Here is a 19,791-nt window from a genome sequence, read left to right as displayed (position 1 = left end):
AGGGGTTGCACACACAACTTACTTTTGCGAAAGTAATTAGCAGCGTGAATGAATGTGACCATTGGTCAAATCAAATGATTTCCCAGGAGTTACATCTCATTTACAACATAAAGGCAAAGCAGTACTTGTTAGATGGTGTGAGACTGCGTGATGTTGATTGAGACTGCTTGATGTTGATGTTCAAATGCACCTAGCAGCCTGTCCAGATATCATTGAAGGCCAACAAGCTAGTGATTGCAAATCACCTCGGTGAAAAACACCTCAGATTCACGAGTATGTATTGTGACTAAAACTCCTGGAAGAATATCCAGAGTGACGTGCCTGACCAGGAAATGTTTGCATTTGCATTCTGCTCCATCAGTGCATTCACTATTACTTTCACTAACATAGTGTCTAGTAAGATTTCTACTGCCATTGTATGTACACACTTTGGAAACCATTCAGGTACCAGAGAAGTGTCTACAATGCTCAATGGATGATACCAATCCAGGTTTGCACTTTGATTCCGATTGGTGAATAGTCAACTCCTTAAATTTTAGCACCAGCATACAATTTCATATCCCTGCTTTATAAACATCCACGCCACATATTTAAAATCCAGAAAGTAAAGGGGCTGTCCCACTTGGGCGACCTAATTGGCGAGTTTAGAAGAGTTTGACAAAATGACATGTTGAAGACCTCCTTCGACTATGTAGAAGACCTCCTTCGACCTCCCTTCGACTATGATGAAGACTATTTACGACTACCTTCGACTACCCTCGATTACCTACGACCAACATGCCGACCTACTACGACCTACTACAACTAAACCTATGAGTAAAAAAAGTATCGATTTTTTTTCCAAGGCGACCTTTTTTTACTCGCGGGCATTTTTTTAACATATTGAGAAAAACGCCCCGACTTATCTGAGGCCTCAAATACGCAGAGACCACTCTTGAGCACGAAGGAGAGTTACAAAGACTTCCTACGACCTTGTGTCGACCATGCTGCGGGTATGAGTCGAGGGCAAACTCGCCAGAACTCGCGGATTAGGTCGCCCAAGTGGGACAGGCCCTTTAGGCTTTGAATTTATAACCTATTAAAAAATAGTACATGTGTGGATACTTAACGTTTACTGAAAACTTGCACTCAGATGCTCCCTAAACCCACTCCCTCCATCCCCAAAAAGGAGCATTACATTTTTTTACTGCATTTCTTCGTAATCATTAAGATAAATTGAAACATTTTTAAAAAATGCGCAATTGAAAATATTTGGAGTTTTAATTGAAGTTGAAGTTTCATGGATTTCAAATAATTCCTTCATTTTGATTGGAACCCTAATTTTAGCCTGGAACCTTAAAATGTTCATTCATGATTCTTTAGCATAAAACCTGTGGTTAAGCCAAATATCAGTCATAAAGGCATGTTTCAATCCAATAACTAATAAATCTCATGTAGAAATCTCCTGTCGAAACCAGGTATTAATATCCTGATTACCATTTCCATCTGTCATAGGGAATAATTTATCATTATGTAATTATGAGCTGTAATTTACTGCCCCTTACATATTCATGTGTCACTATGGATTTTTGTGGGTTTTATCCATACCAGATTCTTGCAGCCTCGTAAAAACAGCTCGAGGAGTGCAGTGAAAATAATCTCTCTTTATTTTACTCTTGAGTAGCAAAACTTGCTGTTTTATTTAGGATGCAGGATGCAGCCAGGGGGATAATAATGGCATCATTGCCGCACTGAAAATGTGATTTAAATTATTCAGAAATAGTTTGAACTTTTACTGATGCTTTGGGGGTTGAATTTCATTGTCTCTGTAAGTTTCTTTGTTGTTGTGACAAGAACCATCACTCCAATTGGACCACGCTTACAACAGAACATTATTCACTGATGGAAATGTTTCTGAAACATTACAGCAATGATTAGAACAAAGTGCAGCAAGCTGGTTCATGAAATTCATAAAGATACACTAACACCCATATTGATTTCACTGCTTCCCCTGAGAAAAGCAATAAAGAGAACAGCATCTATTGCCATTTATAAACATACTGCCAGTTAAATATATGTTAAAAAATCACAGAAGTAATTATTTGTAGAGTCTGTCTATTACTTAGACTTAGTTCCTCCCACACTGTTGGGTGCATTGGACAGCAAGCTTTGGCCATTCTGTTCAGTTATGTGCAACGTCTTCCACCCTCGATAGGTTAGTGTCCCGGGCTTCCAAATCCTTCTGGAATGTTCGCCTCCATGTGAGTTTTGGTCGGCCTCTGTTCTTTCTTCCGTCAGGTTGCCATGTCATTGCTATCTTAGGTGCACGTTCTGGTGACGTTCTGAGTACACGTCCTGCAGATTTCATCCTGCGTAGCTCTATGTCCTGTCTGAGAGGCTTGGTTGCATTTCCCGGTAGATCTCCTCGTTTGTGATGTGGTCTCTGTAGCTAGTCTTCAGGATGAACAAACCTGACTTTGGAATACCATGGAGAACAGGAAGACGCCTCATTGACCTAGATTTTGCCGATAACATTGGATCGCTAGCAGAGTCGAGACACACCCTTCATGAGATGACAACTGCTCTGGAGGAGAATGCATCAAAGGTTGGATTAAAGATCAGCTGCCAGAAGACTAAAGGGCCTGTCCCACTTGGCGATTTTTTCGGCGACTGCCGGCATCGTTGACTGACGTATCAGGTCACCGAAAAATTTGCGGCGTGATGATGTATGACCCGCGGTGTTTTTTCAAGTGTCGCAACATTTTTTTGTCGCCGCTGGATTTTGAAATCTTTTGGCGACACTGATATGACGCCGGCAGTCACCGAAAAAATTGCCAAGTGGGACAGGCCCTTAAGACCATGCAGACTGGAGACGAGCAGCCAATAGACCAACTGATAATCAATGGGGAACCTGTGGAAAACGCCACAAGATTTACCTATCTTGGCAGCATGTTCACAGTAGATGGAGATGTAGTGAGCTAAAAGTCAAGCTCTTCCAGTCCGTAGTCCTCCCTACAGCCCTCTATGCCAGTGAGACATGGAAATTCAATGTGAAGATGAAACAGAGATTGGATGCATTCCAACAATGTTGCTGGAGGAAGATCTGTCTATACATAATTATAAATTTAACCAAACGTGCATTCACCCAGACTTTTCAATTACAAACTCTTAACCATGTCAGGATTGCCAACAAATCACCCCCTTCAGATGGACACAAAATGCTGGAGTAACTCAGCGGGACAGACAGCATCTCTGGAGAAAAGGAATGGGTGATGTTTCGGGTCGAGACCATTCTTCAGACCTTTCTTCACCTCTGCAGCTAGGTCTCAGATATCTTTGGTCTATTGTTATAGTTGCACTGGTGTCATTATTTTCATTATTGCACAGACGTTGATTTTCGTTCCCTGGATCATCACATTATTACTGTCAACGATGTCTCACTGCACCCCCCCCCTTATCTCTTCCTGCCTTGTGAATTGACTTTCCCTCTTCCAAATTCTAAATTTTCTTTCTGTACTTCTTCCTCCATGTCAATGTTTGCTGTGGATCCACCCACTGTGTTCCTGATGGATCCATCCAGTGTTGAGACCTTATCCTAGTCTCTGAACAACCCCCTATGCAGGGCGAGAGCACAGTGATAGGTCTCATCATCCACCGGTCAGATAGAATCATAGATTCTCATAGGTGCTGTTTGTACGGAGTTTGCACGTTCTCCCCGTGACCGTGTGGGTTTTCTCCAAAATCTTCGGTTTCCTCCCACACTCCAAAGACGTACAGGTTTGTAGGTTATTTGGCTTGGTATAAATATAAATTATCCCTAATGTGTGTTAATGTTCGGGGATCGCTGGTGAGTGCTGACTTGGTGGGCCGAAGGGCCTGTTTCCGCGCTGTATCTCTAAACTAAATTGAACTACTTTCACAATTCAACTGACATTTTCTTCTTAATTTGAAAAAGACAGTTGGGATCAGAGAAAATGCACTGTTCCTTCTTCTGAGTTTCTTGCTGGTATTATTAGTCTGAATGCTAGTGATTTTGATCCAGCAACAGAACAGTTATCATATATTAATTTGCTGATATGGCTTGGCATTTAAAACTCTCTCGTGCGTTACCAGACCTTTGTAAAGGTTGTGACATTTACAACTGCTGTAAAGGATGCATCTGTCATCCATGCTACCATTTCCACTGCAGTCCAACGTCATAGAAATTACATAGAATTTGCAGTTGAGAAAATCAGTTGGCTAGACTGGGTTAGCTTTCCACAACCATTCCAGTCCATCTATGTCATCCCGCCTTTGAACATATTTTCCCAACCTCATTTTGCTTTAGTATTTATCTAGATTATTTTTGAAAGCATCTGTGATATTTGCTTCCACCACTTGCGTGACTGTGACGGGGTGGGAGATTGCAACCTTCACGTGGTCCGCCCTGTTTTGACAAATGCAATTAACCACGGAATCAAGAGCGTTTTATCTTACTTATTTTGACTGTACTAATTAGTTTAATTAGTCCCGATGCTTAGTTCTGAAATGTTCTCATGAGGGAGCATTTGCTATATCTATCATTATTCAAACGCATCATTATTTCAAATTTCAAAATCAATTCTTCTGGACATCTGAATTTCCCTGAGGGGATCAATAAAGTATTTATTAATTACCTTTAAATCTTTCATTTAATCAAGCTTCCTTGCACTTCATTCATTGCTTGCAATGGCCAGATTTTTTTTAACCAAGTAATTAAAAATACATACTGAATGTCTATTTTAAACATCCAACTGGTGTCAACTGATATAACTTGATGACATTACAATTTTCAATAACAATGCATATTGTACACTCTCCTAATTTATTTATTCAGCAGTCCTTCAATTTTAAATGATCTATTCTATATTTTGTTTGAGCTTTGCCCTGTTTATTCTCTAATTTTCACACCTTATCCCTCCATATCCCTGTGCCTCACTCTCCCCTGACAGAGAGTCTGAAGAAGGGTCTTGAACTGAAACGTCACCACCCATTCCTTCTCTCTAATTGTGTTTGCACCAATGTCTTCTTTTTGGTTTCATGAATGTATGTATAATGTATGTTTCTGAGTGTTGTTTATGTCTGCATGCCTGTGATGCTGTTGGAAGCAAGATTTCTATTGTACCTGCACCTCACTGTACTTCCGCATATGACAAGAAACTCCATTTGACTTGACTTAGCTTACAGAATTAAGATCATTATTTCCAAAATGTTCCCAAGAACATTTTCACAACTTGCCTCTTTCTTAATCTAGTCAAGATGGACACAAAATGCTGGAGCAACTCAGCGGGACAGGCAGCATCTCTGCAGAGAATAATGGGTGACTTTTTGGGTCGAGACCGTTCTTCCACCCATGTGGCCTCATCGGGAACTGCTGTGTTGCTGTGTTCTGTGGTGGAGGCCGGTTCTCTGGATGCTTTCAAGCGAGAGCTAGATAGGGGTCTTAAAGATAGCAGAGTCAGGGGATATGGGGAGAAGGCAGGAACGGGGTACTGATTGTGGATGATCAGCCATGGTCACATTGAATGGCGGTGCCGGCTCATCCCCTATTCTACACCTGGTCTCCGGAGGAGGTAAGTGAGCGCACTCTTTTATCCTCTTCCTTCTGTACGGTTTTACTCCCCCATTCACTCTCTCTCTCTCGCCACTCTCAGGATGTATGCCTTACTGAAACGTGTTTCATGCTACATTGGCACGCTGTTCACACCTAGTTTAACTCTCCACTTTTGGTGCAAATAGTTTAGAGAGGTGAATGAAGTGTATCATTCACATTTCCTTTATCTGTTTAGCAACTGGGATCTCCTGGTTGCTAAACGGTTTAATTCTCCTTCCCATTCGTACACTAACCTTTCTGTCCTCGGTCTCCTCCATTGTCAGAGTGAGGCTAAATGCAAATTGGAGGAACAGCATCTCATATTTCGCTTGGACAGCTTACATCCCAGTGGTATGAATATTAATTTCTCTCATTTCAGGTAGCCCCGGCATTCCCTCTCTCTCTATCCCTCCCCCACCCAAGTCACACTAACTTCTCGTTCTAACGCAACAAACAGCTGACAATGGCCTGTTTCCTTTATCATCATTAATTTTTTGCATATCATTCATTGTTCTTTATCTCTCCACATCACCGTCTATATCTCTCGTTTCTTTTTCCCATGACTTTTGGCCTGAAGAAGGTTCTCGACCCAAAACGTCACCCATATTCCTTCTCTCCAGAGATGCTGCCTGTCCTGCTGAGTTACTCCAACTTTTGTGTCTATCTTTGCTTTATATGCAGAATAGTTTCATTGCTGCATTTAACTCTGCTTGATCAATTGTGGCTGGCATGTTATATTTGGTTGAAGTCTACCATCAGGTAGAAGGTGTAGGAGCCTGAAATCTGGTAGCCTGAAATCCAGGTTCAGGAACAGCTACTTCCCCACAGCCATCAGGCTATTAAACACAACTTCAAACAAACTCTGAACTATAACAGCCTATTGCACTTTATCTGTTTATTTATGTGTGTGTATATATATATTCTATGGTATATGGACACACTGATCGGATCTGTATTTATCTGTATTTATGCCTACAATATTCTGTTGTGCTGCAGCAAGCAAGAATTTCATTGTCCTATCTGGGACACATGACAATAAACTCTCTTGACTTGACTTGACTTGATTTGAAATTGGACAGCTAGGCTGCATCAGGCAAGATATGAATCATACTTCCTTCCCTCACCATTGGAAACAAAATTGGAGAGATACAAAGAGGGACCTTGTGTGAAAGACACACATCTCCAGTTTGTTATAGTTCTGGATTCCGGGATTGCACCACAAGATTTGGCAATGAGGCCACACCCTAAAATGCATAGAACATAAGACAAAGAAAAGTTCATTCACTAGGGTTGTTTTTAAAGGTTACGGAATGGATTCATGTATTTTATGAATAAATTACATAAACACTTTACCTCAGTGTAAATTGTGTGGTTAGGTAAAGGCAAACTGGGAATTTTGGTTGTGAGAGAACATTGAAGGTGTGGTTTGGCCATTCATCTTATGATGCTTATTTGCAGAACTAGCTAATGTAAATGGAGTACCTTCTGCTTCAGAAACAATCTTGGTCAGTAACAAGGAACCAGGTTAGAGCACCTTGATTTGTTGACAGAAAATGTTAACTATTTCTTCCCATGTCTTACCTCCTTACTAGTGTACAGAGTCCTGTGTTTCATTGCACGCCTCACGTCTTTTGGTTTGGAAAATCAATGACTTAACGGCCCACCACAAATGGCTATTGTGCAATGAGATTACATCACCCACAGTCACGACTGTAATCACAGCCAACTTCGAGGGTGAAGGCTGAAACCAGATCACGCAAAACTGGCCATGTCAGAAAATTGTTTCCAACCTCAGGAAGCTTGGGAATACTGCTGCTTTTCCTCTCCTGCTTTTCCGTAGGAGGCATAATTTCCTCACCTCGAAAGAATTCTCTGGCTTAAACAGCCAAATTGTCTCAATGGCACCAACTTCATGAACACACAGTTTTATCATTGGCAGCTGTGCATATGAGGCTTCTGCAGTAAAGGACACTTCAAGAGAAGTGTTTTGATTGAATTTCCTACAACATTTAAAACACAACCCTCACGACTGAACTTTTATTTGTCTTGCGTATCATTCATTGAGGGGCTTTTTACCCTTACTGCCAAATCTTGCGAGTAATCCTGGAGTCCAAAAGTATATCAATTAAAGTTCAGACCGGATTAACATCTGAATGTGACTCTCACAATGCTGTTTGGAGCAGGAAGACCAAGTCTGTGACTCACTGGGTGTGTAGGAAGGAACTGCTGATGCTGGTCATACACTGAAGATAGACACAAAATGCTGGAGTAACTCAGCGGGACAGGCAGCATCTGGGAGAGATGGAATGCGTGACGTTTCGGGTCGAGACCCTTCTTCAGACTGAGAATCAGGGGAGGGGGAGTCTAGAGATATGGAAGGAAAAGGTGTGAAAACAACAGATCAAAACAGATGGTGATAAGGAAATGTAGAATGGTGCATTGTTAGCTGAGGGGAAGGTGACAACAAGGCATACAACCAGTAATATTTAATTAGGAGAACAGTAGAACTAGTTGGAGAACTAGGATGGGGGAGGGATGGAGAGAGTGGAAAAGCAAGGATTACTTGAAGTTAGAGAAGTCAATGTTCATACCGCTGGGGTGTAAGCTGCCCAAACGAAATATGAGGTGCTGTTCCTCCAATTTGTGTTGGGCCTCATGCTGACAGTGGAGGAGGCCCAGGTCAGAAAGGTCAGTGTGGGAATGGGCGGGGGAGTAAAAGTGTGTAGGAATGATCTGCAGAATTTTGTCACGACAAATGTAGCAACTAGATTGCCATCCTGTGTGTCAGGTTAGAGAGTTGCAGAGCGTTTTGAGGAATCGGTTAGCCGTTGAAGTAGTAAAGTTTAAAACTGTTAACCCTTGAAGTTGGCAAATGAATGCTGTTGCATGGAACACAATAAAGACAATGCCATGAAAAGTTTAGTTTAGAGACACAGCATGAAAGGTCCTTCAGCCCAACCAGTCTATGCTGTAACTCATCGCTCACCCATTAACAGTAGTTCCATGTTATCCCACTTTGTCATTCACTCTGCGGGTAATGTTACAGAGGCCAATTAACCTACAAACCTATGCATGTATACCGTGGGGCAATGTGTCAATGCATACTAATGTAACAAATGGAGATAATAGTTTTAACATCATGAGCACAGAAGCAGGTCCAACTTGCATGGTGACCAAGGTGCCTTTCTGTCTAGTCCCATTTCCCTGCCTTTGGCCCAGATCCAAACCAGGACATTTGGACCCAGATCAGACTCAGATAGAGTGGATGTGGAGAGGATGTTTCCACTAGTGGGAGAGTCTAGGACTAGAGGTCATTGGCTCAGAATTAAAGGACTTTCTTTAAGGAAGGAAATTAGGAGAAATTTCTTCAGTCAGAGGGTGGTGAATCTGTGGAATTCTTTGCCACAGAAGACTGCGGAGGCCAAGTCAGTGGATATTTTTAAGGCAGAGATGGATAGATTCTTGATTAGTAATGGTGTCAGAGGTTATGGGGAGTAGGCAGGAGAATGGGGGTTGGAGGGAGAGATAGATCAGCCATGATTGAATGGCAGAGTGGACTTGATGGGTTGAATGGCTTCATTCTACTATTCCTTATGACCTGATGATCCCTCTAAACCTTTTCTATCCATGCAACTGTCTTAATGTCATTTGAATGCTATAATTGGACCCACCTCTACAACTTCCTTTGACAGCTTGAGCCATATACCCATACCATCTGTGTGAAAAAGAAAACCTGCCCTCAGTTCCCCTTTAAATCCTTTCCACCTCACCTTAAACCTATGCTTTCTAGTTTTAGACTCCCCAACCCTGGGGGAAAAAAAGACAGTGACCATTAATTTTAACTATAAACCTCTGCAAATACATCCCTCGATATCCTCCATTCCAGAAAACAATACCAGACTATCCAGTCACTCCTTATAACTCAAGCCCGCCAATCCCAGCATCATCCTTGTGAATCTTTTTTGTATCCTCTCTATTCTATAGCATCCTTACTATAGTACAGTGACCACAACTGCACACAATATTCCAAGCGCAGTCCCACCATGTCTTGTGCAACTGTAATATGATGCCCCAACTATTGTATACAGTTCTCCCTCTGATGAAGACAAAGCTGCCTTCTTCACCAAATTGTCTGTCTGTGTAAAGCTGGAGAAAGTCAGCGAGTCAGGCAGCATCTGTGGAGGGAATGGACTGGTGATATTTTGGGTCTGACTGATTGAATTAGGCAGAAGGAATCTGGCAAAGAGTGGAGCACAGGATATTGTCAAGCTGGAAAGGGTTCGGAGGATATTTACAAGCATGGTGCCAGGACTCGAGAGTGTGAGCTAGAGGGAGAAGTTGAGCAGGTTGGGTCTCTATTCCATGGAGCACAGGAGGATGAGGGGGGGGATCTTATAGAAGTGTACAAAATCATGAGAGATCTTCACGAGTTTTCCCGAGCTTACCTGCCATTAGCGACTCTTCCAGAGTACCTGCCGTTTGCGTTACGAGATGCTAAGAGATGTCCCCGAGCTCCGACGTACCATCTACGTTCATTCTACGTGCTTACCACGAGTTTGATTATTTTTTTTAACTCAGGAGAGCACTTGAATGAACTCGTACAGTGGGACAGGGCCATTTGACAGGCACATGGATAGGCCCTGAGATTTCAATGTTCCTACTGTCAACTAATGTTTAGTTTACTTCATTGTAATTAGGTACAGGTGCAGTGAAAAGTTTTTGTTCCATGCTAACCAGTCAGTGAAAAGACAATAAATGATTATAATTGGGCCATTCAGGGCATAGATACATGATAAAGGGAATAATGTTTAGTGCAAGAAAGTCCAGTAAAGTCCGAGGGTCTCTAATGAGGCAGATGGTAGTTCAGGACTGCTCGGAATGGCTCAGGATGGTTCAGTTGCTGATAAAAGCTGGGAAGAAAGAAACTGTCCCTGAAGCTGAAAGTGTGACAGTTGTTTTCGCACTTCTATATTTCACCTGATTGGAGAAGGCAGGAGAATGGGGTTAGTCAATAAGAGTCTGACATGGGTGTCCTTTTTGCCCAGGTGTGCCAGAGTGGGGCCAGGGGGATAGCAATGCCGTGGACCTGTCGCGACGATAGATAACCTGCAGTGGGTCCAAGTTGTGTGGGAGGCTGCAATTAGTGTGCGCCATCACCAGTCTCAAAGCACTTCAACATCATAATTCCATCTAATCTCATCTCTAAACTCCTGGACTTTAGAGATTGCAATGCTCTCTACAACTGGGTTCTTGACTTTCTGATCCCACAAGGATTTCTCCCCTTTACTGTACACTCTATACATTGTGGGCAGTGGGCAGGTGCTATAGACCCCCACGAGTCTCGGGCAGATGGGGCTCATCAGCCTGGGAAGGCAGTCCATCTAGGAGAGGGAAAACTCTGATTTAAAACCTCCACTGCCTTGTGGCCATATCCAGTCATGGAAAAGGCTCCAGGAGTAAACCTCAAGAAAATCCGGAGTTAGAAGCCCTAAGGCAGTTGGTCGTTGTCTACAACCTCGCGCTGGCAGCTCCTGCGTCGGCGCTGGTGCCAAACTGTAACGGCCCTTCTGTTCCTTTGGATCGATCAGCGACGTGGAGAGGGGGGACGTGCTGCATGGGCAACAGCCTGTCCTCCATATGACATCGCCCAGGCTTGCATCCGACCAAGATGCACCACCCATGGCCAGGTGGCCTACTACTACTACTACTACTATACATTCAAGACTGTACAGCCAAAATTCAGCTCTAACTCCATCTACATTTGCAGATGACACCACATCCACATTAATGATTGAAAGCTTTGTGGCCAAGTGTGCGCATGATACGAAAATAGGTGGAGGGGCTGGTAGTGTGGAGAAAGCAGGGACTCTGCAGATGGACTTGGATAGGCTGGGAGAGTGGGCAGAGAAGTGGCAGGTGGAATATAGTGTAGCAAAGTGTGGAGTCATGCATTTTGGTAGAAGGAATAAAGGTGTAGGGGTGACGCGGTCTCCGTAGGGGAAGAGCCGATCCTGGACTTACCTTGACTTTGACTTTGTCCCTTACCATCTGGACGCCCACAGCAACGGCTGCGTTGTCCACGGGGGAAAATGGAGGAGGACTGGCCAAGTTCTGTGCCTTCCACCACAGTGATGAATGCTGTGGTGGATGTTTGTGTTACATTTTTATTGTGGTTGTGTGTTCTTTATTATTGTACCGCTGCTGACAACCCAAATACCACCGACCCTGGTTGCACGGCAAATAAATTCTATCTATCTATTATTTTCTAAATGGGGAGAGAATCCAGAAATTGGAGGTGCAAAGGGATTTGGGAGTACTGGTGCAGGATTCACAAAAAGTTAATCTGCAAAGTCGAATTGGTAGTAAAGGAGGCAAACACTATGGTAGAATTTATTTCAAAAGGGTTTGTATACAAAAACAGGGTTGTAATGCTGAGACTCTACTAGGCGCTGGTCAGACTCCATTTGGAGTATTTATGAGCAATTTTGAGCACCATATCTGAGGAAGGATGTGCTGGCTCTGGAGAGGGTCCGGAGGAGGTCTACTCAGGGCCGGTGCTAGGAATTGCGTGGCCCAATTAGAAAACTGATGGCGGGGCCCCTACTCTAGAAAAGTAAACATTTATGTATGTTTATATTTCGTGTAGTTTCGGGAATTTTAAGGCAAGCTGGTTGGTGATTGGATGTAACCCCCTTAGAGACAGCGTTTGATTGGCCGCCAAATAAATTTGTCAAATCTGTAACAAAAATCGCTGGTCGGTGCGAACTCAGTGGACTATCTGGTTGTATCTCCAAACTAATCTGGTTGTATCTCCAAACTAATCTGGTTGTATCTCCAAACTAATCTGGTTGTATCAACCAGACTATCTGGTGGTATCTCCAAACTAAACTGTATAACATGCAGGTGCATTCATTTAAAATTAAATTCAGTGATTATTTCACATGATTTCTCACTGTGTAAAGCTCAATATCTGACCAATTTCTGTTTAACACGTTTGGTCTGCCGTGAGCATTTTTCGTTGCATCTCCCCTTTTCCTAATCGGCCACAATTCAGATAATAGTCTACTTTCCTGTTTTTGCCACCAAATTGGATAACCTCACATTTATCCACATTATACTGCATCTCCCATGCATTTGCCCACTCACCCAGCCTATCCAAGTCACCTTGCAGCCTCCTAGTTTAGAGGGGTTTAAACGGTTTAGAGGGCTTCAGATGGGTTCAGGTGTTTTTTCAATTGTTTAGAGGGGAATAGAGGGAAATAGCGGGGCTAGAGGGGGTTTAGAGGTGTTCAGAGGGTCCCAGAGGGGGTTAGAGACGTTATAAGCCCCCCGTGAGAAATTGTAATTCTCTGAAATTGAAGATAGACATAAAGCTGGAGTAACTCAGCAGGACAGGCAGCGCAGCGACTCTGGAGAGAAGACCCTTCTTCAGACCGAACTGAACTCGCGTCGATGAGAATACTTGTGATTGTCTGAAGAAGGGTCTCGACCAGAAACACAACCCTCTCCCCAGAGCCGCTGCCCGTCCCGCTGAGCCAACTTCAACTTCAGAGCCAAACAAAAAACACAGAGTGCTGGAGGAACTCAGCGGGCCAGGCGGCTGCCTCACCCGCTGGGTTTCTCCAGCATTTTTGTCTACTGCAAAACGTCAATGATTCCGGGAATGCTGAGGGGACAGGGTGATAGAGAGGGAGTGGGAGAGCTAGACTCAGAACTGCTGTAGCTTTGGGAGCAACAACAGCAGCAGCAGGAGGAGATTAGCAAGAGATACGACTGATTGGCTCTAGCCCAAGTGGGAGGAGAGAAGTGAAAACAGTTTAAGTACAGGTCAAGGACAGGCAGACTTGACTCAGAACTGCTGTAGCTTTGGGAGCAACAACAGCAGCAGCAGCAGGAGGAGATTAGCAAGAGATACGACTGATTGGCTCTAGCCCAAGTGGGAGGAGAGAAGTGAAAACAGTTTAAGTACAGGTCAAGGACAGGCAGACTTGACTCAGAACTGCTGTAGCTTTGGGAGCAACAACAGCAGCAGCAGGAGGAGATTAGCAAGAGATAACACTGATTGGCTCTAGCCCAAGTGGGAGGAGAGAAGTGAAAACAGTTTAAGTACAGGTCAAGGACAGGCAGACTTGACTCAGAACTGCTGTAGCTTTGGGAGCAACAACAACAACAGCAGCAGCAGGAGGAGATTAGCAAGAGATACAACTGATTGGCTCTAGCCCAAGTGGGAGGAGAGAAGTGAAAACAGTTTAAGTACAGGTCAAGGACAGGCAGACTTGACTCGGAACTGCTGTAGCTTTGGGAGCAACAACAGCAGCAACAGGAGGAGATTAGCAAGAGATACGACTGATTGGCTCTAGCCCAAGTGGAAGGAGAGAAGTGAGTCAGTGCTGGGAAAACAGCTGAAAACTGAGGAATTTGGTTTGTAAATTGGTAAATCAGGCAATTTATCATTCAATTTAAGTAAGACTGCTCTTAGGGAGCGGCAGTGAGTGAGCGGCCTTGTGAGGGAAGTGCCCTGTGAGCAAAGTGTGAGTCTTTGGCTCGAGAGTCTTCGGAGAGGAGGCTGAGGAGAGGAGACTACGCAAAACACTGCAGAGGGAGAGACGAAAGAAGGAGATGTCAGGCAAGCTGATTCAGTGTGATGCTTGCAGTATGTGGGAGGTCAAGGACACAGCTGGTGCCTCTGGCTGCTACAAATGCGAGAAGTGCATCCAGGTAGAGCTCCTGAAGGGCCGTGTTGGGGAACTGGAGAAGCAAGTGGATGGCCTCCGGTTCGTCCGAGAAACGGAGTCGTTCCTCGACAAGTCTTACAGTACGATTGTTACACCTAAGGTACTGGAAGAGAGAAGGTGGGAGACAGTGAGAACGGGAGGGAAGCATGGAATGCCAACATCCCAGGGGGTTGTACCTCTTGTGAACAGGTTCACCCACTTAGAAGCTGTCGGGACAGAAGAGGTGTTTACACTGGGCGGCGGACTGGCTTGTGATGCGAATAGGGCTGTTGAGCCAAAACAAAAAAGGCCTAAGGCAGGCAACGCCATTGTAGTAGGAGACTCCATTGTGAGAGGTACGGACAGGGGTTTCTGCGGCAACAGACGGGATGCGAGGATGGTGTGCTGCCTTCCTGGTGCCAGGATCCAGGATGTCACGGACAGAGTGCAGAAAATCCTCAAGGGCGAAGGTGAACATCCGGAAGTGGTAGTGCATGTCGGCACAAACGATGTCGGAAAGAAGGGGATGAATATTCTGCAGCGTGACTTTAGAGAGCTCGGAAAAATGCTGAAAAGCAGGACCTCCAGGGTTGTTATCTCCGGTTTGCTTCCAGTTCCTCGTGCTGGCGAGAGCAGGAACAGGGAGATACGGGACCTGAACGTGTGGCTGAGGAACTGGTGCACGGGGCAGGGATTTAGATTCTTAGATCACTGGGATCTGTTTTGGGGTAAGGGGGAACTGTACAAAAGGGACGGATTGCATCTTAACAGGTGTGGGACCAGCATTCTGGCAGGCAGGTTTGCCACTGCTACACGGGTGGTTTTAAACTGAATAAGGGGGGTGGGGTGTCGAATGGGCTAGTGGAGGATGGAGTTAAAGGGAAAGGGTTTCTTAAATGTGTGAGCGTAGAGACAGAGGGGTGTAAAATGAGGGTAGAAGCAATAGGTAGCAAGGTGAAAAGTAAAAGTGGCAGGCCGGAAAATCCAGGGCAAAAATCAAAAAGGGCCACTTTTCAACAAAATTGTATAAGGGGTAAGAGTGTTGTAAAAACAAGCCTGAAGGCTTTGTGTCTCAATGCAAGGAGCATCCGTAATAAGGTGGATGAGTTGAATGTGCAGATAGCTATTAATGACTATGATATAGTTGGGATCACGGAGACATGGCTCCAGGGTGACCAAGGCTGGGAGCTGAACATCCAGGGATATTCAATATTCAGGAGGGATAGAGAGAAAGGAAAAGGAGGTGGGGTAGCGTTGCTGATTAGAGAGGAGATTAACGCAATGGAAAGGAAGGACATTAGTTTGCAGGATGTGGAATCGGTATGGGTAGAGCTGCGAAACACTAAGGGGCAGAAAACGCTGGTGGGTGTTGTGTACAGGCCACCTAACAGTAGTAGTGAAGTTGGAGATGGTATCAAACAGGAAATTAGAAATGCGTGCGACAAAGGCAAAACCGTTATAATGGGTGACTTCAATCTACATATAGATTGGGTGAATCAAATTGGCAGGGGTGCTGAGGAAGAGGATTTTTTGGAATGTATGCGGGATAGTTATCTAAATCAACATGTAGAGGAACCAACGAGAGAGCAGGCTATTTTAGACTGGGTATTGAGTAATGAGGAAGGGTTAGTTAGCAGTCTTGTTGTACGTGCCCCCTTGGGCAAGAGTGACCATAATATGGTTGAGTTCTTCATTAGGATGGAGAGTGACATTGTTAATTCAGAAACAATGGTTCTGAACTTAAAGAAAGGTAACTTTGAGGGTATGAGACGTGAATTAGCCAAGATTGACTGGCAATTAATTCTAAAAGGGTTGACGGTGGATATGCAATGGAAGACATTTAAAGACTGCATGGATGAACTACAAAAATTGTTCATCCCAGTTTGGCAAAAGAATAAATCAGGGAAGGTAGTGCATCCGTGGATAACAAGGGAAATCAGGGATAGTATCAAAGCGAAGGATGATGCATACAAATTAGCCAGAAAAAGCAGCATACCGGAGGACTGGGAGAAATTCAGAGACCAGCAGAGGAGGACAAAGGGCTTAATTAGGAAAGGAAAAATAGATTATGAAAGAAAACTGGCAGGGAACATAAAAACTGACTGCAAAAGTTTTTATAGATATGTGAAAAGAAAGAGATTAGTTAAAACAAATGTAGGTCCCTTGCAGTCAGAAACGGGTGAGTTGATCATGGGGAACAAGGATATGGCGGACCAATTGAATAACTACTTTGGTTCCGTCTTCACTAAGGAAGACATAAATAATCTGCCGGAAATAGCAGGGGACCGCGGGTCAAAGGAGTTGGAGGAATTGAGTGAAATCCAGGTTAGCCGGGAAGTGGTGTTGGGTAAATTAAATGGATTAAAGGCCGATAAATCCCCAGGGCCAGATAGGCTGCATCCCAGAGTACTTAAGGAAGTAGCTCCAGAAATAGTGGATGCATTAGTAATAATCTTTCAAAACTCTTTAGATTCTGGAGTAGTTCCTGAGGATTGGCGGGTAGCAAACGTAACCCCACTTTTTAAGAAGGGAGGGAGAGAGAAAACGGGGAATTACAGACCAGTTAATCTAACATCGGTAGTGGGGAAACTGCTAGAGTCAGTTATTAAAGATGGGATAGCAGCACATTTGGAAAGTGGTGAAATCATTGGACAAAGTCAGCATGGATTTACAAAAGGTAAATCATGTCTGACGAATCTTATAGAATTTTTCGAGGATGTAACTAGTAGCGTGGATAGGGGAGAACCAGTGGATGTGGTGTATCTGGACTTCCAGAAGGCTTTCGACAAGGTCCCACATAAGAGATTAGTTTACAAACTTAAAGCACACGGCATTGGGGGTTCAGTATTGATGTGGATAGAGAACTGGCTGGCAAACAGGAAGCAAAGAGTAGGAGTAAACGGGTCCTTTTCACAATGGCAGGCAGTGACTAGTGGGGTACCGCATGATCATGATTAAGTGGCGAAGTAGATTTTAAGGGCCATAAGGCCTAATCCTGCTCCTCTCACTTATGATCTGATGACCACTGTAGTGGACCAGATCTTGAACAACATTGAGATGGAGTACAGGAAGGAGATAGAGGGCTTAGTAGTAGAATGGCTTCAAGACAAACTCTCCGTCAAATTCAGTAATGTAATCGACTTCAGAAATGAGGTGGAGAATGTACATCTATCAACATCAAAGGTGGTGAGGTGGAAATGGTTGAGAGCGTCCAGTTCCTATGCATAAATGTTATCAACAATCTCTCCTGGACCAAGCACATTGAAACTCTGACTGTAAAAACCACACCAACACCTCTAGTTTCTTTGGAGATTAACGGAGCTTGGCATATCTCGTGCGGCTCTTACCAACTTCCACAGATGCACCATAGAAAGCATTCAATCAGGTTGCATCACAGCTTGGTTCGGGTACCGCTTTTCCCAAGAAATTGGAGAAAGTTGAGGATGGAGTGCAGTCCATCACACAGACCAGACTCATCTATATTTTATGCTGCCTCAAAAAAAATGCAGCCAAGAGAACAGGGATCTCATTCACCCTGGTCATTCAAGTTCAAGTTCAAGTGAGTTTATTGTCATGTGTCCCTGTATATGAAATTCTTGCTTTGCTTAAGCACACAGAACATAGTAGGCATTTACTACAAAACAGATAAGTGTGTCCATATACCATAATATAAATATATACACACTTCTTCCTTCTTACAACACACTTACATTGCTGAACTCGGAGTCCCGTCGCTAGATATCTTTGGTCTCTCCATCCACATTGTTAACCAGTACTCTTCTTACTCTAATGTATGCTTGTTCTGTATTTTTTTTAAATTCCTATCTTGCACTATGACTATGACCAGACGCTACACTGCATTTTGTTGTACCTATACTTGTATCTGTGCAATGACAATAAAGTTGAATTGAATTGAATTGAATTCTACCATCTCCTGTCAGGCAGCAAATACAAAAAGTTGAAAACATCTTTCACCAAACTCAAAAACAGCTTCTCCTCCTTCGTTATCAAACTTTCTGAACAATCCTTTCATACGCTATGGACCGAATAGTCCTGTCCTTCCAACCTCCCTCAGTAGAGATTGTTTCTATTCCTTTGGAACTATGTTATTCTGCAGAATAAAAACGATATTCTGCGATCTGGTATTTTTCTCTTTGCTCTACCTATTGTAGTTGACTGTATTCACATATAGTATTATCTGATTTGATTGGATATCACGCAAACTAAAACTTTCCACTCTATCTTGGTATACATGACAGTAATAAACCAACACCCTATTAGAGAAAGTTCAGTACTGGACCAAATCTTAGGGAAATCAGCCAGGCAAATGTTTAAAGTGACAGAAGTGGAGGGAACACTTTGGAGATAGTGACCATAACTCCACGTTTCAAGGTAACTAGGTAGCTATGGCAAATAAAGATCTGTAAGTTATTGGGGAGGTGCATAGGTTGGATGGGAGCAGCATTGGATAAAGCAAAATATTGAAGTATGCCACAGGATTTGAGAACTGAATACAGATGAGGTCCATTAAAAGTATGAGAGGGGTAGAGGGGTATAAAAAGAGTAAAGAGGATACGTATTACCAGCATGAAAAATCATAGAACATTTAAGAACATTCAGGGCAAGAGGATAACCAGGGAAATAGTAGGGCACATCGAGGACACAAGGGACAATCTGAACCAGGAGCCAGAGGCCACAAGGGCACAGTCATAAAGGGATACTTCTGTTTTCACTGAAGAGGGTGTGAATATGAATGACAAGTGTAATGTATGATAAGAAAAGAACAAATCACGGTCTGAATGAATAACCCTACTTTACTTGAAATTACTGTTTAATACATCTCAAAATAAATATTAAAATATTTTGTACTCTGGAAAATGCATTTACAATATTAAATTGCAGGCAATCAACAAGAACTACTGATGCTAATCATAAATACTATAATCAATACATCTTTATTGTGAACATCACATTTTTATACATGCATAAATAGACAGTTCATCTTTCTTCATCCAAAATTCTTTCAGGATAAGTTTCTATTCCCAAAGCTTCACTGAGCTATGGCATTACTTTTCAGTTCGCACATAGTTTGTCTAGTTGCAAGTCAAAGAATTGGATAGATTGCACCACAGTGTTTTAAATCTGTTTGTTCGAATGAAGACATTTATTCAGAGCAAAACAATTCTTAATTAGATTACAGAGTTTTCCAGTTGAACAGGAAAACACAAGGTGTTTGTAATATTAACAATTGGCGTTAGCAAAACTTTATTGTAAAAACAGTCTGAAGCATAATGGAATGTCCTTGTGCACAAAAACGCTAGTTTGTCATTCTAGAAATAAAATGTATATTTTCGTTAAATTGGCTATGATTATAATCTTTTGATGTTTCTGCCCACATCTGCTCTGACACACCATAGAGAAAAGTCAAACTGCTACCGCCAATTTTATGGAACTCCTCCTACATGTAGATGACTATTACAAAGTACT

This window comes from Amblyraja radiata, chromosome 4, assembly GCF_010909765.2.
Source record: "Amblyraja radiata isolate CabotCenter1 chromosome 4, sAmbRad1.1.pri, whole genome shotgun sequence".
NCBI lineage: Eukaryota > Metazoa > Chordata > Chondrichthyes > Rajiformes > Rajidae > Amblyraja > Amblyraja radiata.
Note: the sequence above shows the minus strand (reverse complement) of the source record.